At 38.5% G+C, this 25625-nt stretch overlaps 1 long non-coding RNA gene across 1 annotated transcript; it reads left to right on the top strand.

Moving 5' to 3' along the window:
- The first annotated feature begins 990 nt into the window (after nucleotides 1–990).
- Nucleotides 991–8845, top strand: LOC125916898 (uncharacterized). The gene is made up of 4 exons (XR_007456056.1): nucleotides 991–1165; nucleotides 4126–4213; nucleotides 7174–7338; nucleotides 8430–8845. It is a non-coding gene; the product is annotated as an uncharacterized LOC125916898 (long non-coding RNA).
- The last annotated feature ends 16780 nt before the right edge of the window (nucleotides 8846–25625 follow it).

Here is a 25625-nt window from a genome sequence, read left to right on the forward strand (position 1 = left end):
TGTGGCTGTGAACTCCTCGAAAGCATGGATTGTATAAATTTGCATCTGAATCCCAATTAGCACATGCCTACCATCTAGTAGGTGCAAAACAAGATTTAATCAATTAAATTAAAAAGAAAATTGATGTCATTGAGAAAAAATAGATATATGTCACAGGAAATTAGAAACTAGGTAAAAGGCAAAAATGATACTGAGAAATTTTTAAAAGTCTGAATTGGACTCATGACAAATTTCAAAGAAGTGTCTGGAAATTCTGATGATTAGCTTTTATATTTTTCTATTTATCTGTCATTTTCAGTTGGCACTCCCCTCTTCCCGACTTCCTTTGTGATTGTTTTGAAACAAAACCGCAAATTCTCTGACCCTTCTGCAATACAAAAGTGGAGTCTAATTACCCTTCCCTTAAACATGCACCAAACTCAGTGAGTCAGTGCTACCAAATAGAACGAGAGGAAGCAGTCTCCTGACACATTTCTGCAGCTAGATTGGCATCAGTGACACAGGTTCCCCCTCACTCTGTATCTTAGGAAATATGCCTGAGCTGCCATGTGAGAAGTTCAGATACCCTAACGCTGCCATGATACAGAAAACATGGAGAGAGACCATCCAGAGGAGCCCCACTTGCTCGAGCCAGCGGCTGTTTGAGTCATCCTAGCTAGGGCACCAGGCTTGTACGTGAAAACACCTTCAAAACCACCCCAGGCCCAGATGCCATTTGCTTATAACCCCATGAGACCCCAAGCCACCTAGCTGAGCCATTCCCCAATTCTTGACTCACAGAAGTAGGAAAGAGAAGTGCTTATTATTATTAGACACTACGGAGTTTTGGGGTGATTTGCTATACCGCAAGGTAACAAATACTCTCGCTAAGTTAACATCAGCCAGATTCACCCATTTAAGTGCATCATGCTTTTCAAAACATGTTACGGTTTACAAGTAATAAATCTATTGATGGACTTCTAAATTTTATTTCCATTTCTCCTGTTAAATAGCAAAAGCAAAGCCCCTCTCACACCAGCTTGAGAGGTATGAATATGAAAATTCACAACTCCCTGAAGCCTTTCCAGAGCTACCAAGAATGTCACTTCATTCACTTCAAGGCTGAGGAGGAAGAGAGATGGAGGAGGACCCGGGCACACAAGCTACAATGAAAGTCGATTAGCAGGTGATCGGAGTGCACTGGCATCCCTGACACAAACAGAATAATTTTTTTTTTTAGAGAAAAGACGTGTAAGCCTTTAAAGGAGATAGTGTGTCAACTTTCCTGTGACGCAGATCATGGGACACGACACTGTGACCCAACTGGGATTAAACCTTTCACATTCTAAAGCAGGAATGATTGTGAATACAGTCAACCTTAAAAGGAAGGATTCTCTTATTTTCAGAACTTTGAGTTCTGTTCTAGGAGCTATATTCTTTGGCCTGACCAGAAGGAATTTCTATGCTTCTTTTAGGGTATATAAGGTACTTGGGTTATTTCTGGAAAGAACACCCAAGCCAAAAGATAAGAAAGCCAACTAGCAAGGGCAGTTTAGCTAATACCGCCCAAGCTCAGTGACCAATTGATAACCTTATCAACCAGGCCACTCAGGTAGGAGAAAGGGACACATGACGTTTGAGGGGCAGTTCATGAATACAGAGGGTTCTAAAAGAATCTTCACTTTTGAAGATAGCTTAATTATTTGTGGAATTTTTGAAAACTGTGGTACACTGTTGGACTTTAGCTTCTTAGGATTCGACTCCCCTGGAATATGTAAAACTGTGGGAGGAGGTTATTTCTTTCAAACTTTCTTCGGCTTGGCTATAATTAGGGTTCCTGCCTACATGTAGTTCCCTCCGCCTGGAATGTGCTTCCTTCAGCCTGCACCCATAGCCTGCCTTCCCATAAGCATATATGTCTTTGGAAGGCTTCCAAAAACCCTCCCTCCCGCCATGAGAGTTGATCACCACGTCATTTGCTGTTATCACTGATGGTGCTCATACCTCTATAAACTCATTTCCCATGTTGTGAGGTCATTATTTGTTTGACACCACTCATTAGACTGTGAACTCCTGGAAGGCAAGCCTTCAGTTGTCCCACCTCCCCTGCTATGGATCAAATACAGATGTTATGTCTTTCTTGATTTCCTTATCCCAGTCCCTGGGCAAGTAGTGGGTATTCTCCTAATAGGCTTCAATAGCTAACCAATTGTGGAGAGACCAGAGGCTTGTCCACTGAATCTCTCTAGGTTCCCTGGCAGGAGCTGGCTGGTATTATTTAATACCTCTTACTTTATCAGGAGGGTAAGTGGCTGGTCTCAACTTGCCGTGAGATCTCCAGGGAATATTGGTACTGGACAGTTGGTATGTACGTCCCCTGAGCAGCTAGTAGCTGTTGTTTTTCCCCCCTTACCACAAGGCTGCTTTCGTGAGAACTCTATAAAAAGACCGGAAGCAGGGCTAGGTGCCTCTCCTGCAGTGCACCCATGGTATATCTGGCCATGCCCAGTCCAACCACCCCTCTTCCTGGGAAGCTTGAGAAAAGCGGACAGCATACATGTCTACTGACCCTCTGCATGTGTGTCTCAGTCTCTTCTGGGTGCTGATTGTGCCATGTTTGACTGGGCCCTTTGCCCGATACTAGGCCATGGCTTGGAGATCAAGTGATCAAAAGAAAATACACACATACATGCATACATACATACATATGTACATACATAGTTTAGGAGCTTGGGAAACAAGTGCTTTGGGTAAAAAGCTAATTTTCAAAGGTCTTCATCAATCCTATGGTCACTCTCTTCTTTTCTAGATTCCTGAAACAAAAAGCCAGAAAGGCAAATCCTCTTAGTTTGCCTGAACATGTTTCCTGCAACTTCCTTGTCATTTTGATTGAGAACTCCCTTGATTTCTGCTCTTGACCCCAGTCAAAACTGATCCTTGAATTCTCTTTTGTCCTCTGCAGGCTTGGTAAACTATCATGGTGCCACCTGCATACCCAGAGAGCAGCAAATTAACTGCAGGATAATGAACCTAGTGGAAAACTGGAATGAATGAATGAATGAATGAATGAATGAATGAATTAAAACAAATTATTTTGTTGTTGATACCTGCTAAATTTGTTGCCACTCCATTTAGAGTAAGTTTGACTTCGGTATTCCATGCTCTAAAATAAAACATTAGGATAATTTGTCTTTGAGTAAAAAACAGGAACATCTCTCTATGTCAAATATCTACCTCTCAACTTTCTGCAAATCCTTAAACAAATTGGCAATGTGATTGTTAGCTCAAAAAGGAAACCAGTAGGAAATCTAGAACTCTCCCAGTGTATAAATCCGTATAAGAATTAGTGCTTTCAGGTGGAAACGTTATGTTTTGTCTAATCACCATTTGAAATTTTAATGTTGAGTTGTGGTACTTGGCCAGGAAAACTAGTATAACAGCCTCAACATCCGGCAAAAACTCATTCTTTCAACTCGAGAGCTATTTTGGTATTGGTTTATAACATGCCTTACTCTTTACAAAGACTCTCCAAAATTATATTTTATTACAAAATTCTCTAAACCTAGCATAAAACATTGTTATCTTTCCCCCAGATAACACAGATATCGAGGAAAGTGATTTATCATTGTATGAAAGCACATGAGAGACAGAGGTAGGATAGTTTGTTCCTGGGTCTCCTAATTCTGTTCTTTTGTTATAAACTGCGTGTTGCTTCACTGGCTATATGGTTTAATGAACAAAAGGTTCAGCAGAATCTTTGGACATCAAATGGCCTTCATGAAACAATGTCTTGATGAGTTAAATAAAAATGAATCAGAAACACATGGACCCTGCTTCCCTTGAAATATAAGAGGGAATACAAATCAAGGGAAAGAACACTTAACAAACATTGGGTTTGGGTTTCCTGAACCTGAAATGTTAAAATAATTAGCAAGGACTTATTGAGGCTGAAAAGTGATCAGTTCCAGTATTTCTAACTCAAAACTGAAATGAAGAGAGGCGGAAAGGTCCTAGAAGAGAAGGGAGTGGCCATAGGGTAGATGGAGACCTTTGAAAATTAGCTTTCCCCCAAACCACTTGTTTCCCAAAGCTCACAAATTTTGTTTTTACATATTTATTTTTCTTCTATTTTGCTTTGATTTTCAGGTTTCAGCTGAAGACATATCTAAAATGCTCTGAAATGGTTCAGCACAAGTCTTTCTGGTCTCTTCTCAAAAGCAGGAAATGACATTTGGTAAGACAATGCTCTGTTCATTTTTGAGTTGGAGATAAATTCATATATTGGCCATTCAGGAAGTTTGGTTAAGTAATCAGGCTGAATTTATTTCCTAGTGAGCTGGACTTCTCAGCATTTCCCAAACCCAGAAAATAAACTCTTTCGGAAAGCCCTGTGAAAAGTTGTAAGAAAGAATTATTTTGTAGTAGAGTACAGGTTTTTAAATAGATTGTAAGCCTGAAGAAAATAATCCAAAAAACTTGTATTGCTAGAACCTGAGAGACAGCAGTTCCCTTGCTTGATCCTACGCGGTATCTGGGATTCTCAGAATCCCTTCGCTGGCCGGAATGGTCTCCTTTCCTCCAGGCCTCCAGGGCCTCTGGAGTCAGCCCTACTTCCTCTATTCTTCCACAGTTGCTTTCCTCCATCCTTTGTGATTTTCCTGCCCACATTCAAGTCTGGTTGCAGCATGTGAAACAGTTCCCCACCACCATTCCAGAATGTACATTGCTTTTTAAAATTACTTTAGAGCTTTTATTGGCAATAATCATAGGAAACTGTCTGAGGCAACCAAAATAATAACCAAGGGGCAGTTGCAGAGCTGACAGAGTAATCCTGGGTCTCTTGGTTCCTGACTTCTTCTGTCAATTGAAAGCTCAGATGCAGTGGTCCCGCCTGATCTCAGCAACCAGAGCTCCTCTTCCGAAGTCAAAGTCCTTCCTTTCAAGATGGCCCTTGGTCAAGCCTGAAGATAACACCCAGGCTACATTATCAATGTCTCCTTACATCAAGGGGGAACTGGCCATCTGTGAAGTTTTGATTAGAGGGTATTTGTTTATTATTGCTATGCACAGCTTAGAAGTAGCCTCTTTGGGCATATTCTCATGTACCCCTTCCCACTTATGAAAAATTAATTTTTTTTAGCCGTTTCATTTAGACCTATCAGGAGGAAACTTAAAATTGTTTAACCATTTGAATATGAAACATTCACTTACTCATCAATGTATGTTTATGTCCGTTAGTCCCAAAATGTCTGGTACTATGAAAGACTACAGTGGTCAGTTTTATGATATAATTTGACTCTACACATTGTGAAAGTATTCAGCAATGCCCAAGAGTCCTGGCTGAAGAGAGCAACTTTATTAATTCATTCAACCAACACTGCCACATTGCTTCCTCTGGGGTCTCTGCTGATAATATGTTAGCATGTGACAAAAAATGACAACACTCTCTTGGATTAGGGGAGCATTATTCATGTGTATAGTGCAATCTGACACTCCCTTAGATGAAAGACCTTTTTGGCTTGAATCTGTCATTTCTTTTCCTGCAACAGTAATATTGGCTCTCTTCTATTTGAGCTCCTATTAGGAGGTAAGCTCATGACTCATGTTCTCTCATTTAATTTTTGAACAACCCAATGAAATAGGTAAAGTGAAACATATTTCATGTTTGAACAAATTTAGACTTAGAGAAGTAAAGTAATTTGCTCAATATCGAGCTATTTATAAAGTGGGAGAGTTTGAATTTGAACACAGATCCAGTGCAAAAGCATATTGTATTCACCACACTCCTCTCTATTTTATCAATTGTTCTGTATAGAATGCATGGAACTTTCAAAGAAAGGTGCTCTGTCAATAGAGTCATGATGACCAGGAAAACCAATCTCACTATCTTATACCATTTCATAGCACTTTATACCACTTTATGCTACATTATAGCATTTTATACCATTATAGGTCCACGACATGTTAGAGAGGTAGGGACATTTATGATCACCAAACATAACCGCATTTTTACATAACCGAGAACCCCCTAGAAATAGAATGTTGTCTTCAGAGTGGCACCTAAGGCAAAACCAAGACCAAGGCTTCCGTCACAGTCCCCCTCTTCTTAAGCCAGGGTGCTTCTCAATCCATTTATTCATCTGGTAAAACCAACCAAATTACAATCAAAAGAGAAAAATTTCACCAAGAAAGACTCAGAAATTATCTCACTCCCACCCCTAAGCTATCGCGTCTAAGGTCATTGACAAAGTAACCATTTCTAGAACCAGAAATTCTGTGAAGACTCCTGAATGTTCTGCATTGGGTTCCATTGGTTGTCCAGTCTTTGGATATACTGTTATTTTTAACAGCTGGAGGTCAAGATAGAAGAAGGTAGGGCTACAGTGCTCCAAATGCTACAGGTATTCATGATATGAGCACTTGTTATAGTAGCATCGATTGAGTCCTTGTTTTGTGTTGGAGTATATAGTTGTGTTTAGAATCCCAATTCAGTAAATTTATAATAGCTTGGACTCAGAGCCAAGACTCCAAGCTCCTTTTTAGTCCTAAATAATATTTCTGTATTTTCTTTTTCTGTTTGCCACAAGTCCTAGGATTTCAGCCTGTTTTCCCATTTCAGTGTAAAGAAAAAAATAACAGTGCAACCAGTTATTTTTATTGAGGTCTTATTGTATGCAAACACTGTCCTAAGTGCTTTACATGTATTATTTCATGAATCCTTATGAAGTAGGTACTGATATTATTTCTGTTGTATAGATGAGGAAACAGATGAAGAGAAGTTAAGTAACATACCCGAGGTTAAACAATTGGTGTTTGAGATGCTCTGCACCGTATGATTTTGGTTTCTCCCTCTAGAAAAAGGTCCTCCAATTCTCTTCTTTGTCTCCAAATGCATATACATATTATATGCCCCCTTCCATCATATTAAAAAAAAATAATTGCTGTAATAAAACAGAGTAACACAGTATCAACACTGGTGAGTAGTTACAAGGTTATAGTTCTTTTAATTGTGATTTGTGGTGTGTACTTCATGACTGCCTCCTAAGATAGCAAGTGGAAGCTCCAATGGTTTCCTCTCCTCTCCTCTCCTCTCCTCTCCTCTCCTCTCCTCCCCTCTCCTCTCCTCTCTTCTTCTTTTTTTTCCCTGGGGATAGCAGTTATTTACTAATCTGTGCCTTTTTATCTTGCCTGAAGGCATATCTCTGTTCTGTCCTGGAATGCCCATCACCAGATTTTTGTGTAGCCCAGAATGATCCCCTTTAGTGGAAGAAGAAGAAAGAAGAGGAGAAGAAAGAGGGGAGGAAGAAATATCCTTATCATTAAAGCCTAATCAGCTTGTTTTTCTGTAACATCTTACTGGTAAGGGTTGAGAGTGTACTGGGACTTAATTTTCCTTTTAAATGGATCTATCACCTCCCCTTGTGGAGATAGTAAAGGATAGATGCAGTCAGGATCACACGGAGCATGGAGCCATTGAAATTTTCAATGGCAACACCAGATGTTGAACTTTTCATTTCCAGCCTGTCAGTTGTCCAGGTGTTGATCTTTTGGAAGCAGGAAGATACATTTCATGCAGAAGTGAGCTACACTGTTTTCGTTGCTGTTGTTGTTTAATGACCTAGTATCATACTGATACTTCTGTGTGTTTAGATATAGATAAAATCCTAATTAAAATCGGAAAAACCAAAGAAGTCACTGGAACGGGAAGATACATGTCTTGGCTCCGCCACTAATTAGCTTTGTGATTTTGGCAGATTCTTAAATTTCTCTGGGACTCAGTTTCCTGGTTTTTAAAGTGAGGGAAAAAAAAATTTAACATTTCTGAGGGAACTTTTCATTCTCGCATTCTTTGATTTATAGGAACCATGTGAATGAGAGAAGGCTTTTACAAACTTGAAAATATAGTACTGTGGGGGAAGTGTATCTTCTGTTATTTTTAATTTTATCAGACTTTGTTTGATTCTGAATATTAAAACAGAATTGAATATTTTTCAATTAGCTTCATGTATAGTACCAAACAATATTTAATTGAGGAAGAAAAAAAAAGCTAAAAACTACTATTGGTGGTGGTGGGGGGGGGGAGAAGTATTTCAGTTTTCTTAGACATTAAATGGCTCATTCAAAGCAACATTTTGATAAATTGTGTAAATGAGAGAGGAACATATGGATTAAATTTTCCTTGAAATACATACGCACTTAAAAATTAAGAAGAAAAAGTGCTTGGCAAAGCCCATTTGGGGTTCTGCCAAATGGGAAACATTTTAAAAATAGTTGAAAATGCAGTTCTATCTCAAAATGCTGCCATATTCACCCATCCTTATTGATTATATATTTTTAAATTTGTAAATTACTCTCCTTGTATTTATTTTTGCAGTTTGTTTTATGCCTGGGGGGCTTGCTCAATTTTGCTACCTTTTTTTTTTTTTTAAACATAAAACATGGTCCATCAGTCACTGAAGAGCAAATCGTAGTATCTATCACTCCCTGTGAGATTCCCGTTACTTAGACTTCTGTGGAAGTTTCGGTTTGATCTCTCCTGGTGTAACAACTGGCATTAATCCATATTGCTATAATGAAACACTCCAAGGAGCAAATACAGGGGACCTGGTCTTTGAAGCTGTGTTATATGGTAAGTAACTTTCTAGTAAATCATAATATTACAGTAGAAGAGCTTTGAGGGAAGACAAGCCTTGAGTTTCATGACTATGTATAATTCAAAACCAGAAAATCAAAAGACTCAGACATGACATTCTTCTGGATAGACAGAAGAGCTTCGCTGTCTAATGGATCCCATGCTACAACTTGAAGAAGAAAAAAAAAAAAAAAAAGATTTTCTCAAAGATCTTTAAAGAATAGATTTGTGATCAAATTGGCAGCACTTCCTAGTTTTAAGGGTTGAGTTTACCTGAGTAAAATGAGTCAGTGCAATTTGTATAATTATTCCACAGCTCACTGTAGACAGACACACTGTGGAAGCCACACCTCCACAGAGAAATGTACAGATTCAGGCCATTAGGATATCTTCCTGAAACCTGACATTCTGGGTGAGAGTCTTCTCCCCTCTCCCTGCTTCTCTCTCCCTTTTTTGTAATCTAGTACTTTTCACAAGAATGCTATTTTGTCATGAAAATGTAAGAAAACAAGAACATTTTCTTAGTGTTAAAACCTCAGACCCTAGGAGATGACACCATCAGATACAACATTCTATCCAGGATATGTTCAAGGCAACAATTAGATTTATTTTCAGAAGATAGTAACAATATCTTATCCTTTGAGACTAATCTTAGAATACAAGAGTATGTTTTTATGGCTGGGTTATCCTTTTTATTCCTAGTATCAAAATGTTATATGTTATTTTTAAGAGTTACTTTTCAATTAATTCCTTATGCTTTAAAGATAAACTTTCTTCATTAGGCTTATCTATTTTATCCACACAAAATGGCAAACAGAATTTGTACAATTTTGTGTAAGAACTCAATAACAGAACTGAAGACCTGGCTGACACCCTTGGAACTTCCCATGTGCTTGGTTTATGTTTAAAGGGCTATTCAACATAACAGAGTGTATTTGAAATACAAAAGAAATCATTTTGAAATGCCTTATTCCATTTACTTGGGGAATGTGGTAAATAATGGTTTTTTTGCTCTCTGGTAACTCAAACATTTTTAAATATATATTATTCTATTCTTCAGTTCATTTGTTTGAAATGTAGTGGCCTATTCAGAAAACCTGAAAAAGAAAGAATACATGTAATTATTTTGCTAATGGTATCATGGGCAATTATTTCACTTGATGAATAAAGAAAGCCAGGTACTTACATGCCTTCCTCCGTTGTAAGGTGTTGATTTGTCATACTTAGGTCAGACCCACATATATCCTTATAGTCAGGAAACTTAGATTATCATCAAAGTTTCCTGGTTACTAAAAGAAATTACTTTTTAAAAAATTAAGTTTATTGAGGTATCACTTTACATACAATGAAATGCACCCACTTTAAGTGTGCATTTATTTTATTTTTTTAAATGTTTATTTATATTTGAGAGAGAGAGAGACAGACAGACAGACAGCGCAAGTGAGGGAGGGGCAGAGAGAGAGAGGGAGTTACAGAATCTGAAGCAGGCTGCAGGCTTCCAGCTGTCAGCACAGAGCCTGACGTGGGGCTCAAACCCACAAACTGTGAGATCATGACCTGAGCCGAAGGCAGGCACTTCACCGATGGAGCCACCCAGACGCCCCTTAAGTATGCATTTAGATGAAATTTGAGAAATGTGTGCATCTATGGAACTACCATCACCACAATCAAGATATAGAATATTTGCACCATCCCCAGAAGTTCCTTTGTTTCCCTTTGCAGTACATCTCCTCCCTTGAAGGCCCTTGGCAAGGTCTGATTTACTGTATACTATAGTAGGTTGGTTTTCCTTATTTTAGAATTTGATGTAAATTTAATTATATAGTATGTATTTTTTAGTGGCTCAATTTCTTTCACACAGCATCATATTTTTGAAATTCATCCATGTTGCAGGTATCAGTAGTTTGGTCCTTTTTATTGTCGAGCAACATTCCATCTTATGACTATCACAGTTTGTTCATCCGTATGCATTTAAGTTGTGTCCACCTTTTGGCCACTCTGAACATTTATTTACAGGTTTTTATTTATGGACAGGTTTCATTTCTCTTGGGTAACCACCTAGGAGTAAATTGATGGGTTGTATGATAAATGTGTTTTACTTTTTAAGAAACTGCCAAAATGTTTTTCCAAACTGGTTGCACCATTTAAAAACTGTGTATAAGTTCTACCACATCCTCACTAACATTTAGTACTATTTTTTTTCTTTTTTGTTTTGTTGTTGAGGTATCATTGACATGTAACATTATAGTAGTTTCAGGTGTACAACTTAATGATTCTATATTCATATATATTGTGAAATGGTCACCACAACAAGTCTTGTTAACATCTTTCCCCATACTTATAACTGCTTTTTTTGGTGATGAGACCTTTTTTTTTTAGTAGTATTTTTATTTTTAATATTAGTCATTCTTGTGGGCGTGATTTTAATTTCCATTTCCCTCATGACTAGTGATGTTGAGCAACTCTTCATGTGTTTATTGACCATCTGTATATGTTCTTTTGTGAACTGTTTAAATCTTTTGTCCTTTTCAAATTGGGTTGTTTATCTTTTTGAGTTGTAGGAGTTCTTTATATATCCTGGATAAAAGTCCTTTTTGAGACATATGCACTGCTAATTATTTCAAAAACTTTTTTGGCAACATTGTATTAGGAAATACTGCTTTTTAAAAAAAGTTTATTTATTTGTTTTGGGAGAGAGAGAGAACTCTAGTAAGGGAGGGGCAGACAGAGGGAGAGAGGGGAGAGAATCCCAAACAGGCCATGCTGTCAGCACAGAGCCTGAGGCAGGGTTCAGTCTCAGAAACTGTGAGATCATGACCTGAGCCAAAATCAGGAGTTGGACACTTAACCAACTGAGCCACCCAGGTGCCCCTGTATATCCTGACAATATTATAGCAGTTTATCTTATTTAAAATGTTTCTTTAACAACAGCAACAAAAACAAACAACTCAGTTCAAAAATAGGCAAAGGACTTTAATAAGTATTTCTTCAAAGAAGAAACATAAATGGCCAATTAACACATGAAAAGATGCTTAGCATCAGTAATCATTAGAGAAATACAAATCAAAACCAAAGTGAGATATACTTCACATGCATTAGAATGGTTGTTATAATCAACCAACCAACAGGGCCACCTGGGTGGCTCAGTTGGTTAATCATCCAACTTCGGCTCAGGTCATGTTCTCACTGTTCACAAGTTCAAGCCCCACATCAGGCTCTGTGCTGACAGCTCAGAGTCTGGAGTCTGCTTCACATTCTGTGTCTCCCTCTCTCTCTGCCTCTCCCCTGCTCTCTCTCTCTCTCTCTTTCTCTCTCTCTCAAAAAGAAATAAAAACATTTAAATAAATAAATAAACAAACCAGCCAACCAAAAACCTACAAGTGTTGGCTAGGATGTGGAGAAATGAGAACACTGTGCATTGGCTGTGGGAATTAAATGGTGCATCTTTGGTGGAAAACAGTATGTTGATTCCTCAAAAAGTTAAACATAGAATTACCATATGATTCAACATTTCCACTTCTAGGTATACACACAAAAGAATTGAGAGCAGGGACTTGAACAGATATTTTTACACCATTGTATGTAGTAACATTATTCACAATACGTAAAAGGTAGAGACAACCCAAATATCTACAGAAAGATGGGTGGTTAAACAAAATACAGTATATACTTGTAATGGAATATTATTCAACCTTTAAAAGCAATGGAATTCTTATACATGTAACAACATGGATTTTTTTTTTCCAATATATGAAATTTATTGTCAAATTGGTTTCCATACAACACCCAGTGCTCATCCCAAAGGGTGCCCTCCTCAATACCCATCCCCCACCCTCAACAACATGGATTAACCTTGAATATTTTATGCTAGGTGAATAAATCAGACACAAAAGGACAAATATTGCATGATTCCACTTAAATGAAGTACTAAGAGTTGCCAAATTCATAGAGACAGAAAGTAGAATTATGATTACCAGGAGCTAGTTATTATCAGCATAGCATAGGATATTATAAAAATTTTAATGTAAACCTTCTGGTAACCACAAAGGAAAATACCTGTAGTAAATATACAAGTGATTATGATAAAGGAGTCATAGCATGTGGCCACAAAAAGTCGTCAAATCACAAAGAGAGGTAGCAAGGGACACAGGATCTAGAAAACAGAAAACAATGAACAAAAATGGCAACAGTAAGTCCTTACCTAACAATTACTTTAAATATAAATGGAGTCAATTCTCCAATCAAGAGGCATAGAATGGCTGAATGGATAAAAAAACAAGACCTAACAAAATACTGCCTACAAGACACTCACTTTAGCTTTAAGGACAGATAGACTTGAGAATGAAGGGATGAAAAAAATATTTTAAGCAAAATGTGACCAAAAAGAAAGCAGAGTAACTATATTTATCTTAGACAAATGAGACTTAAAGCTAAAAATGGTCAAAGAGGCAAAGAAGGTTATCATATAATGAGAAAGAGGTCAATTCATCAAGAAGATATAACAACTGTAAATAATTATGCATCCAACAACAGAGCACTTACTTGCATAAAGCAAATATTAACAACTAAAAGGAGAAATAGACAGCAATATAATAATAGTTGGGGCCTTTAATATCCCATTCTCAATAATGGATAGATCGTTCAGAGAATCTAGAAGGAAACCGCACATTTGAACAATACTGTACACAAACATACTTCATAGACATATATCGAACAAATTCCTCCAACAGCAGCTGAATACACATTTTTCTCAAGTGTACATAGCATAATTTCCAGGATAGATCATATATTAGGCTACAGAACTAGTCTTAATCTTTTTTTTTAAACGTTTATTTATTTTTGAGACAGAGAGAGACAGAGCATGAACGGGGGAGGGTCAGAGAGAGAGAGGGAGGCACAGAATCTGAAACAGGCTACAGGCTCCAGGCTCTGAGCTGTCAGCACAGAGCCCGACGCGGGGCTTGAACTCACGAACTGTGAGATCATGACCTGAGCCGAAGTCGGACGCTTAACTGACTGAGCCACCCAGGCGCCCCTAGAACTAGTCTTAACAAATTCAAGAAGATAGAAATTATATCAAGTTTTTCTTTAAACACAATGCTACGAAAATGGAAACAATGGAAAGAAAGCTGGGAAATTCACAGAAACATAAAAAATAAACAACATATCCTGAACAACCAATATCAAAGAATAGATCAAAAAGGAATTAAAAAATATCTGAGACAAACAAACATGAAAACACATTCCAAAACTTGCAGGATGCAGCAAAAATAGTTCTAAGAGAGTTTGTAACTATAAATGCATACATCAAGAAAAACTAAAGACCTGAAATAAACAACCTAACTTTACACCTCAAGGAACTAGAAAAAGAACAAACTAAGGCCAAATTTAGTAGAAGAAAGGAAACAATTAGAACACAAATAAATGAAATAGGCAATAAAACAATAGAAAAGATTAACAAAACTAAGAGTTTCCAATAAATACAGGTTATGTGAAATGGACAAATTCCTTGAAAGACACAAACTACCAGAGCTCACTGAAGAAGAAAGCAATAATCTAAACTATCCTATATCTATTAAAGAAATCAAATATAATTAAAAATCTTCCTAAGAGGGGGGAAATAAACTTCAGGTCAAGATGGCTTCACTGGTGAATTCTACCAAACATTTAAGAAATAACTAATACTAATTCTATATAACTCATCTATGATCTCAGAATTACCACAATACTAAAACCAATCATATTTGGATACTTGATTTATAACAATAAGAAAATAATGGTCTTTTAAAAGTTTTTAAATTTTATTTTAGAGAAAGAGCATGAGTGGGGGAGAGGGCCAGAAACAGAAAATCTTAAGCAGGCTCCACACTCAGCATGGAGCCCAGTGTGGGGCTCGATCCCACAACCCTGGGATCAAGACCTGAGCTGAAATCTAGAGTCAGCTGCTTAAGCAACCGAGCTACCCAGGAGCCCCAAGGATGTATGACCTTTTTAATGAATGATCAAAGCTCATTTGTTTATGTGGAAAACAATGAACCCTGACATCTACCTCTCACCAATCACAAAATTGTTTTGATTGTTCATATAAATGTGAAAGGTAAAGCAATAAATCTCCTAGAAGGCAATGTAGGAGAATAGAACATATCTTCATGGATTTGGGACATAGATTTCTGAAACAGGACACAAAAAAGTACTAACCATAAAGGAAAAAGGTCCTAAATTTTGATTTAATTTATACATTTAATTAATACATTAATACATTAAAATTAAGAATTCTTTTTGTTAAAAACCACCAAGAAAGGATCAAGACAGGCCATGTGTGGGACATGATATTTGCATATATATATAAACAACAAAGGACTCACACAAAAAACTATGAATCAAAAAAAAAAAGTTACCATCTAATAGAAAAATGGGCATTAATTTCAACAGGCATTGCACAAAGAAGATACCCAAATGGATACTTAATATATGATAAGGTGCTTGACCACATTAATCATCAGGGGAATTATTGCAAATTAAAGTCACAATGAGAAATCACTGTGAACCCACCAGAATGATTAAAATGAAAAAAGATGACAACAAGTGTTGTTGAAAATGTAAAACAACAGGAATGTCCATCCACCAGTGGTAGCGGTGATGGCAACCACTTTGGAATCTTTTTTGGCCATGTCTACTAAATTAATACAGCACTCCTAAATATATTCCCAAGGAATGCACACATGTGTGTCAAAAGACATGGTAAGAATTTTCATAGCAGCATTCTTCATAATAATGAAAACCTGAAAGCCCAAATGCCCACAAATACTAGAATGAATAAAGACACTGTGAAATACTTTTACAATGGATTACTATAGAACAAAGAGAATGAAGAAACCGTTAACATAAAGGCGTCTGACTGGCTCAGTTGGTGGAGTGTGTGACTCTTGATCTTGGGGTTGTGAGTTCAAGCCCCTTTTTTGGTGTAGAGATTACTTAAAAATGAAATATTTTTTTAATGTTTATTTATTTTGAGAGAGACAGAGAGATAGGGAGAAGGGGAGAGGCAGAGAGAATCCCAAGCAGGCTCTGCACTATCAACGTGGAGTCCGATGTGGGGCTCAAACTCATGAATGGGGAGATCATGACCTTAAGTGAGATCATGACCTAAGGCAACATCAAGAGGTGGATGCTTAACCGACTGAGCCACCCAGGACCCGCTATCCCACCCCCCACCCCCCACTACCCAGGGGTTCCTAATAGGCTGCCAAGGTTGAGCTCTAGAGCAAGATTTCTCAGCCTCAACACTTATTGACATTTGGGCCAGATAATTCTTTGTTGTGGGGGCCGTCCGGTACATTGTGGGATGTTTTGCTTCATCTCTGGCCTCTACTGACTAGATGTCAGTGGTAGCACCCAGGTATAACAACCAAAAATATCTGCAGACACTGCCAAATGTCCCCTGGGGGCAACATTACTTCCCACACCCCTGTTCAAAAACCACTGATTTAGAGCAGATTCTTGGTGTGGTCCTGGACTGGCGGCATCAGCCTAGCAGGTGAAGGTGGGAAGAAGAACTTGTTATAAATGCTATATACCAGCACCCATCCTAGATGTGAATTCAGAACTCTGGGGGTGAGGTCCAGCACTGCAATCTGACAAGCCTGCCAGAGGCATGCTCAAGTTAGAACCACCGCTTTACAGCCCGAATTGAGGTCTGATTCTTCTGAAAGAACTTTCTCACCCGTGTCAGCTTATGTCTATAAGTTTCTACCTTTTTCTTGAACTTTTAGGGCACTATTTCCTATGTTGCTCATATTAACACTTCATCAGTAACTTTCTCACTGGGTTTTTTTCAGCCAGTCTTTTCTCTATCATAAGATTGTATGCTCTTGTACAATACAATATCTGTTCCATCTAACTCACAAAAAGATGTATGGCCTGGGATGAGTTACTTAAGCTAAGTCCAAGTTTCTTCATCTGAAAAATGCAGATTATAGTAATTGCTGAATCTCACTGCCTAGCTGTCTGCTTCTTTAATGTCTGTTTTTGCTACTAAAATATAAGCTCTTTTTTGAGAACAAGGACTGAGCTATTCACATCCACTCTCATTCACCAAGGACCTAACACAAGACCTGAAACTTATCAGGAACTTGGTGAATATTTGCTGAATGTCAAAGGAACGAGTGCAGTTTATCCAGGAGAAGAAAAGGCTGTTAAGAATTGGAAAACTAGTTTCTATCCCTTTCTTAGGTATTTCATTGCCAAAGTTAAAAATCCTAACATTTGGAGTCTTTTTTTGTTTTTTACCTAAATCTTTTTTCCCTGCAAATTCAGTTTCTACTTATTTTGGCCTCAGTGGAGATGCAGAAAATCTGATCTGCGCATTAGCACTTTATGCATTTGAAAACTTACTAAATTAGGAAAATTTGAAATTTTATTTGGCTAAAATAGTCTTTATTTTTTTTCTCTTCTTCTGTTTTTCCATGCTGGCAATTTTATCAAAAACAATGAATAATGAGGAAAAAAAACTGTACCACTAGAGATAATTGAATAGAGAATAATAAGCAGCTTATGTTTTATAACTAACAAGGGTATGTGTTAGGCTATCTGGTCAGATGTTGCTAGGAAAACATTATCTGGGAAGACTTTATGGGAAGAAGACAACTTCCAAGGAAGGCTCAAGTTCATAATTGAAAAGTTAAATGTGAGCTTTTTAATAGTTGCCAAAAATACTCCAACACAACACATTACTATTTCAGTCTTCTCTTGAATTATGTCATGTTACAAGGATGATGGAGGACAAGATTGCTTACGGTTTTATAGGCAGTTCATGATATATTCCACTGTGCCAAAGACTTACCACAACTTAATTTCTCAGACAAACATAGTGTCATAGGGACAGAGCCTAATGCAGGCTCCTATCTTCAGACCGACCTACACCGGAACCAACTCTCCCAATTTTTTGGTAAGAATTGGAGAACTGGTTTCTGTACCCTCCTTAGATATTCCACTGCCTATTTTAAAAACTCTAACATTCAGAAAGTTGTTTTTGTATTTTTCATCTAAAGTGTTTTTTTTGTTTTTTATGTAGTTAAATTCAGTTTCTACTTATTTTGGCATTAGTAGAGATACAGAAAATTTGATCTGCACATTAGCACTTTATGCATTACTATATTAGGACACTCTGAAATTTTATTTGGCTAAAATAAATAGTACTAATTCCATTTACTTCTTCTCAAATACCCTATTGCCCAAGCCTCAAGTCATCTTTATTACATCCTTTTAGGCCTCTATAACCTTGCCATGTCCTTCTAAGTTGTGCTTCTAAAACTTAAGTACAGTTGTTTATTAAAGGTTCATACAATTGCTTTTTAAAGGCCTCAGGAAAAGGAGATAGTTTATATTCTCAAGGTTCTCATATATTGCCCTTCTACTTAGGCAATTCAGAATCAATATGATTTTTTTCTTTCCACTGGAAAGAAAACTCATTTAAAAGTGAATATTTAACTTCCAATTAAAAATGGCAGACTGAGCATGGGCAACTACCTCTCCTTTCTCTCCAAAGATCCCTTTGAGATGACAGTAAAGGTTTTTTGTTTGTTGTTTGTTTGTTTGTTTGTTTGTTTTTAATAAAGGCAGAACCACGTTGGAAACCATATGTTGGTCAAAAATGTTGAAGAATTCCTAGAATACAAAAACATATGTGATCAGAATAGACAGAAAGAGCCAAAGAAACCATAGCCCAAAATACTGGAAATAAGTAAGGGACATCTTTAGGAGCCCGAGAAAGGCTCCATGTTTGACATCACTAAATGCAAAGGGCAAGGTAGGCCAGTCACTGGGTTAATTCTTTAAAAGAGCATCCCTGTCCCACTCCTACCATAGTGTCTGGTAGTAGGAACTTATGCACCTAGACTAAAGCTCGAATATTGCACTCTAAAGGAAGTGTGTGATTTATGCCCAAAGCTTTGTAGCGAGGGTTTGGGGAGCTGAGAAAGAATCACAAGAGAGGTTGAATATCTCCACAATATACAACAGATATGGAAAGGCTGTGTTCCTGGGTCATAACGATTTTCACTCTGGGACCTAGGCTAATGATTTCACTGCATAGGAAATTGCCCTTTGCCATGGTGGAGTGAAAAGGGAGAGTTCTGGAGGTTCTCAGAATAAATCCTCTGGCCTGGGAGTGACACATATCCCTCTACTCACAACTCATTGGCCAGAATTAGTCACATGACGCCATTCAAGCTCAAGGGGTCCAAGAAGTAACTTTACCAAGTGCTAGGAAGGGAAAAGCATCCTAAATAGTTGGTGAGCAGGATTCATGACTACCCTACTACCTAAAAGGATCAAGAATCAGATGAACAACAGAATTTGCATCATAAACACTGTGTGCTAGACAACAATGAAGCAATGCCTTCAAAATTATAAGAAAAAAAATGAATGATTGCCTCACATTCTGTTCCCACAACTGAACTACTAATTAAATGTGAAGACATGCAGAAATTCAGAAAATATATTACCCATTAACTAATTCTCAAACATTTCTTTATATGCTTGAATAAAATGAGATCACCAAGCTACAGGTATCATTTACATAAGATTTACATAAGAGTAGATCAGGTGCTTAAACTATGATGATGTTCAGCAAAATATTTGAGAAGGTGTACTGTGATATGAAATAATTTGGGCTCAAATATTTGACAACTCCCTTTCTTCTAAGGGATTGTTTTGGACAAAAACAAACAAATAAGTCTTGCCTTATTCAGGATCTATGATACTAGAGAATAAATTCTAATAATTCAAAATATTAATATAAACAATAGAAAGAAATGGGAATCAATAAACAAAGGGGAAAATACAGAACACTACAAAAATTATAAAAGAACATTTATGTGTATATGTGTATATTAAAAATTACATGTGTAATTATATATGTAACCATTATATATCTTATATTTTGATTCTCAATTTTTCTGATCAATTAATGTACAAGCACAAAGTATCTTAGATTACAAAAAAGAATATAAGTGGTAGGGAAATGGAAAATGTAGAGATAAGAGGGAAAAAATGTCAAAGGCGGGGAAAGTGTGGTAAAACTTCATTTAAATAGCATTTGGCAATTCACAGAGCACTTGCATTGATGTCTCATTGGAACCCTTAAATGGGACTCCAAGAAAATGGAGGTTCTGAGAATCTTTTTCTTAAAGTGGCAACTTCCCAACTAAAAAGCATATAATAAGACTTTAGTGTTTTATCCATGCTTTTCCTACCTGGCTATGAAGCAACCTAATCCATGTCAATGTACTAATTTTAAAAAGCTATCTTACAGCAGTGAATTTTTTAACCTTTTTGAGCTAAGGGCCCTTTTGAAAATCTGATGGAAGTTATAGATACTTTCTCAAAACAAACAGACAAAAAAGGAAACACGCATTGGCATATGACTTTGCAAAACACTTCATTAGGCTTATCAAGTTGCTAACACCCAGTCATGGAACACTGGAAACACAGGCCCAGGTTCAGCACCCGTCTCGTAGAGCATTTTAGGTCCTCATGGTGCTGGCACCAGTGGCCTAACCACCAGAACTGGCACATGGATGGGGCAAGACCATCTGTGCTTTTGACATGGTATGGAGAGAGCAGACTCTGCTTTTGCCCCGGAAGTTATAGGGGCTCTGTGGGGCCTCAGCAGGAGAGGTGAGGGAATGCAAAGGACAAAAAGACACCCCATAGATACAAGCAGAGTGGGGTTCTACACAAAATAAAGTGTCACCGTGCAATCACATTACTGGCCTTTGCAGAGCACTTGGCAATCATGGTCACTTTCATGAACATTGTTTTATTGGAACCCCTCAGTGAGAGCTTAAACATTATGTTTTGAAGTAGGATAGCCGAGGAAGAGCAGCTCCACTTTATAAGGTGGGCCATTTAGCCTCACAGAGGTTAAGTGTCTTGCCTAGGATCATCCAAGGAGGTGGTGACAGAGTTGGGCCTCAAGATAAGGTTTCCTGACCATAATAAAATAATTTGTCCATTCTGCCCCCTCAGACTAGCCTTCTGTGTGGGTACAATGTGGAATACAATTTTAGACACTTGGAAAAGCCTCCTTTCTCTAAAAGAAAACAAGAACTTTCTATTCACAAGCAGAGATAAGGCTCAAATGCAAATTAAATGTTTTGTCACCTGGAAATAATTGCTATCAGCTATTGGAGGATGGGGATGGAGGTTGGTTGGGATGAAGGTGGACCTCCCATGTGGTGGTCTGTAGGGAGCCTGTCCAGGGGCAGAGGATGCCTGAGGAGAAGCTTGCGGAGGAAGCGGATTCCCTGCACACAATTGGGCCCTATTTCCCAAGTAGGCCTGGGACTCCTCCTGAGAATAATCCAAGATCATCAGGAGGTTGGAAAGAGAAGAAAAAGTGAAAATAACTCATTGTGTAGAGGCCAAGCCACTCAGGAACTGGGTCTTCCTGAGCATCATATCTCCCGGCCTGGCCTCAGGGGCTGGTGCAAAGTAGGCACTTAGGAATTGTCTGTTGTAAGTGGGGGAAGAACAAAAGTCATACTTCACCATGGGGCATCAAGATTGATAACTACCTATGAGAACAATTGTGCAGACACTCAAGAATAACCTGCCTACAAGCGACCCACCCAAGTAATATAGCAGTGGTCAGAGGGAAGTTCTTGGGACACAGAAAACAGAGTGGGTTAAAGTTGGGAATAACACTGTGGTAGTTGGGAGGGTCCCAGGCTGGCAGGCGGTGGACCCAATGATCTAAGAAACTTCTTTTGTCTGTAATTCCCCTATGGTTAAATGACAAACTGCTTTTATTGAGGGCAACTCAGTGGTTCATTTCCATAATAGGAAAGAAAAATATCCACCCATCAACTAAGACCTGCATCCTCTCGGCTGAGAGAAAAGACTTGCATAAGGGTCCTAAGAAATTGAGGTTCTTCTGATATAGCAGAGAGAAAGGCAAGACTGTGCTAGGGACCCGTTTCCTACTGTCTTGTATAATGACAGCCTCATTAGTGGCTAGGCTTCAAGACCTCCAAATACCAATGCCAATGAGTAGCATGACTGTCCTGCTTCCCTAAGTAGGCACCAACAGGAGCAGAGAGAGAGATACTGGGGAAGAAATCCTAGCTCCAAGATGTAACGCTCCTCTGCCCTCATGGAAGAGTTGAATAACTTTAGGAATATTCTCTGACCCAGGGTTTCTCAAGCCTTTGTCACTTACTTGCCACAGTCACAGATTTTACCCTATGCAAGGAATAGTTTTATTTGTATTTTTTGATTTTTTTCTAAAAATATGTCCACATTTTTTTAACCTAATGCTAGAGCTTAACACCAAGGGTTCAGTATATAAGCAATTATTTTTCTAGAAACAACAAAATAGCTTCAGTTTTATGCTGCGTTTTGTGGCCTAAAAGTGCATTTTTTTACTATGATTTTTCTTTAAATACTTAGGTTCTTGGGGAATGACATCAGTCAGAACAGAAACTGGGGAAACACTTTGTACAAGTTTTTAAAATGTGGTTAAAAGTTGGGGTAAAAACAGCTTCTTCCAATCAATGATAGTTTGGGAAGAAAGCGGTGTATACCCTAAACCTCTCCTCCTCCCTGACCCTGGCTGTGCAAGCTACGAAGGAGGTGACTTCCGTTCAGAACATGAAATACAGCAAGCATGATGTACGTTTGTTCAAGATAATAACAAGGAAAGGCGACCATTTTTTAAAAGCAAAAATCACACTGCAAGTCAACGTGTATGTCTCTAAAAGAAAGCCTGGCCGAAGTGAAACACCAGCTGTTTAACAATTCTAGATGAAGTTTAATGTCTCTAATTCATTCCCACCAAGGTGAGTTACAGGAAGTGGAATTTATATGTTTCTAACCCAAATGACCTTCTCCAACTGGAAGGACCTCCCTAAAGAAGAAGAGAGAAATTAGCCGTACCACCCTCCTAGGGAATGGGTTGGTTTTGGTTTATTTGAATCATCAAGTATTTATTGCTTATAAAGTTTAGAGTCTGTGCTTTGTAAACCTGGTGAGTACAAACATAAAAAGACAGAAGGCCCACATGGGATGAGATGGAATTGAGCAAAGGGAGTATAAGGAAACAAATAATTGCAGTACAGTTTGACAAGTAACTTAAGGCACTAAGAGTTGACATTTGTTGAGTGACCAGCAGATGATACATATTAACGCACTTAATCCTTACAAAAATCCACTTTACCTATGGAGAAACTGAGGCACAAAAGAGTCAAGTCACTTATTAAAGTGGCAGAGCCAGAAATTGAACCTAGACTGCCTTGATCCAGAGCCTTGGGCATCACAGGTCTGGGATTCTTCTGGAAAAGTGATCTGAAGGATGAACAGGAGTTCACTGGGCACATGGGGAGTAGGAGGACAGGAAGCTGAGATATGACACTCTGGTTCCAGAAAACAGTGTGTATGAAACGTCTGTGAAATGTCCATTTGAATATGATATGATGGTAGAGTGTTCCAAGGTGAGTTAGGAGGCCGAGTTCCCACTTTTTAGGCCACTAGTTTTCATTACTCATTTATTAAGCATGTACTATGTGCCGGGTACTACATTCAGTACTAAGAACATAAGCATGAAGAGGGCACCATCACACCCCTATGGCAGGAGGGTCATAATGTTTGATTTGAAAATCCATTGAGTTTGGGTAAATTTTTGGGGTGGCATAAACTCTTAAACTTTTAAAACTAAATTAGAACTGGGAAATCTGTCAAATTTGGGGTTTCTGCTCTACACCTCAGTAAAACCAAACAAATAAGCAACAACAACCAAGATCCCCAGTATCTTCCCCCCATGGCAAAACACTTTTATTTTCCGTAAATGCTTTAATCAGTTTGGAGTATTGGTTTAAACGTTTAGGGGGTACTTGAGAGCTTTAAGCATCAAACGGACTTTTAAAGTGGCTTTTCCTGTTAACATAATGTTTCTTGTAACCAGTCAGTTGTGCCAAAACTCACTGTACAAAGCAATGCTGCCAGGTGGGGCTGTATTTCGGCAGTAATGGATCGACCTTTTAGAAGGCCCTACTTTTTTTTTTTTTTTTCTGTGTTTGGTTCACATTTTTTATGTCTTGGTGCACAGCTTCCAGAATCTCGCTTTGCCATCTTGTAAATCAGTTTGCATTATTTGTGATAATACTTACCCTTTATTATAATTACCGCAAGTCATGGGAAGGTTCAACTGTTTCATTAGTTGACTGAGAACAACAAAGTCTAAAGTTTCATTGAAATCAGATGTAATGTTTGTGTTCCAAGGTCAGCTGGAAACTAATAGGGATAATTTAAGCCATAATATCCCAACTGAGGCTGAGCCACGCTAATCATCCTGCAGATCGTACTGGAGTGGTTCTGAAGGGAAAAAAAAAATCACATCCTATTTCTCCCTCATTAAGTATACTGAAGCCCAACGTTATAAGAGGAAAGAATTAATCGATAGCAGGGTGGTCACAGCCCATGCCTCAGGAACCACTCATAGGTGACCCTCAGCAGCCAGGAGCCACAACCAAGTGAGTGTTAGGAGAGCTCGTTCTCCTCTCTCCTTCCCCCTATTTTTTCTTTTAAGTTCTTTTTTCCCTCTCCCTTAACCAAGCAAGTGTGCAGTCAGGGGATCCTGAGAATGTCTGGAAGCTTCTACAAAGTTCTCTGATACCCTCTCACCCTCGGCAGAGCTGGAAGTGGAAAGAGCCTTTGAGAGTGAGGAAGGAAAGTGTGTGGCAGGGAGGAGCTTGACCCTCAAAGCTTCCTCTTTTAGCACAAGAGCCAACTGAAAATCTTCCTGTGATAACCTCTGGCCTTTTATCTAAAACTTGCTCGTCTTTTACCTGTAATCATTATGTTGAATTAACGAAGAAATGAGTCTAGCAAAATAAGGGACTCCCCTTCCTCACTGTGAGGGGAGGAGCCTCTTCCCCTGCAGGGTCCTGTCAGCCCCCGGGTATGTCTCTTCTTCCATGAATAAAAGCAAGCTGAGAAGACTATGCTTCTACAAGTTGCAAACCTAAAAGAAGGACTTTCTAAGGCAACATCCATATGGAATACATAGAGTCATCATCTAACCAGTGGTTGTGGAGTTTTAAACAGAGGTGGATGTGGAAACATTTTATAGGTTATTAGCAGTTCTGAATCTGTCAGCCTCACAGAGTAAATGCAAGCTTCTAGGACTGGAAATTTCTAGACTGCCCCCACCATACCTACCCTGTTCTCTCCATCTGCTTTGAAGGGGAGGGGATGGGGGGGCCAGAGGTCAAAGTCATATCTCTTTGTGCTTTGGGGGTACATATAAGTCCACAGACCTCTAAGTAGCAACAGTTGGGGGGAATGTTGGCAAGGAGGATATAATTGTTAGCACAGAGGGTGCCAGACCAGGGATCAAAGAGTTGCCTCTGGCTGGGAGAAACTTAGAAGCCTTGGTGCTGTGGTTCTGTAACCCTCACGCTGCTATTCCCAGTCTATCTAGGCATTCACCAAGGTCTCTCTTCCTTCCTTTTTTTTCCTAAGTCTCTCCGTGTCTTCATCCCTGTAATTACTTACTCTTTGCAAAATGCTTTCAAATATTAGGCCGAGGCACAGGAAACTTGCGGTGGAAGTCTGTTTTGCCCTACAAATAGATGTTTCATCTAGTACAACCTAATGTATTGTCTCATTTTATTCCTTTTTGTGGATGGAGCCCATTAGTTGTGCAGAGCCTCAGCCCCTGAGGTCATATAACAAAGGAGGTAGCCCACATAGAACTTGAACCTGGTTTTCTGACTCCAAATCCAGTGCTTTTCCACGCTGAATGACTGCCTCCTGCTGCGTGAGCTGACCCCAGAAGAGAAGAGTGAGAACAAAAGATGCGTCAGGTCCTGGGTTCTTTCTTACAAGTGATAGAATCACCATGGGTTTGAGCCCCCTCTGCAGACCCCAAGCAATCTCTCTTCAAGGGCACCTGATATCAAATATGTGGAAATGTACCCACATTTCATAGTATAATTTTTATACATTTAATAAA

This window comes from Panthera uncia, unplaced genomic scaffold (assembly GCF_023721935.1).
Source record: "Panthera uncia isolate 11264 unplaced genomic scaffold, Puncia_PCG_1.0 HiC_scaffold_1302, whole genome shotgun sequence".
NCBI lineage: Eukaryota > Metazoa > Chordata > Mammalia > Carnivora > Felidae > Panthera > Panthera uncia.